We start from the raw sequence: 1,252 nt of genomic DNA on the forward strand, positions 1-1,252 counted from the left end.
GGAGGTTATGGTGCCTCCTACCCGCCTTTCACCAGGGGATTGTTGATCCTGGCATTTACGGGGCTGCTGCGCCACCAGCAGTCCTACCAGGCCTCCCTACAGTGGCAGGGTGCAGCTTTAGTGGTCATGCCCAGGACCTGGGGCTTCCTACTTCCCCATAGCCACAATCCCATACCTCCAAGTTTGTCCTGGCAGGGGAATGAGATCAGCAGGAACATGTTCTTCCCCTGCTCACTGGTGATGCAGTTAGTGCCCCCTCCAGCTGAGAGCAGGGCATTACTCGGCTTTTCAACAACTCAAAAAAGGAAGTTGGTGCAGACACAGTGAGGAGGGTGGCACTCAGTCCATTTGCACATGGAACTTGGGTAACCCCAGCAGTGGGAGGTTCACCTTCAAGAACACCAGCTGCTCCACCAACGTAGGATCCATGCAGGTGCGGTGGGGTGCCACAACATCCCCAGCAATGCTGAACACCCTCTCGCTTGGAACACTGGTTGGTGGACAGGTGTTGCCAGGCAACTGTGGCCAGATCCTGCCATATCTGCCTGCAGTTTGCCCAATAGGCCAAGGAGTTGCAGTCCAGTAGCTCCACATCCTCAGCAAGATAGATAGCCACTGAAGCCTCAGTGCTACCTGCCCGAGGCTGGGGCCTGGTGCGTTTGGACCCCAACATTGAAGCCATGCCCATGGCTCACATTGGCAGTGGCTGGCATGGAGGAGACTGCCTGGTGCTGGTGCTCGTGCTGGCAGTGCTGGCACGGGAAAGTCAATCCCGCTCTTCCACATCCCCTCACCTCTGCACTTCGGCCTCCCTGACTTTGTTCACCAGCACCTGCATCCAGTAATCAAGGGTTTTGGGGCTGCGAGTGCACATACTCCCCTTCACCTTCAGGCTGCACATACCCACCATCATGTGGACTGTACCAGACTGCAAGAGATCCAGCCGTTTCCTGATGCCCTTCTTCAGCCGCCTCACCACTGCCTGCACGTCTGGTGACAGCGGTCTGCCCCAGCCAGGAACACTGATCCCCTGGAACTTCTCCATTTGGTTCTCCAGTTCCCTCACTAGAGGGATCACCTGGCTGAGGAGGGCATCGCCGGTGCTAAGGGTCTCGGTGGCCTTGAGGAAGGGCTTGAGGACTACCAGCATCTGGGAGATGGTACCCCACTCAGCTCTGTTCAGGGGGGCGCTGATCCCTATCTCCCCAAGCAAGGCCATCTCATGGATGGCCTTCTGTTGCTGCACCAGCCT

The sequence above is a fragment of the Gavialis gangeticus genome, unplaced genomic scaffold (genome assembly GCF_001723915.1).
Source record: "Gavialis gangeticus isolate Ggan-Ray unplaced genomic scaffold, GavGan_comp1, whole genome shotgun sequence".
Lineage (NCBI taxonomy): Eukaryota > Metazoa > Chordata > Crocodylia > Gavialidae > Gavialis > Gavialis gangeticus.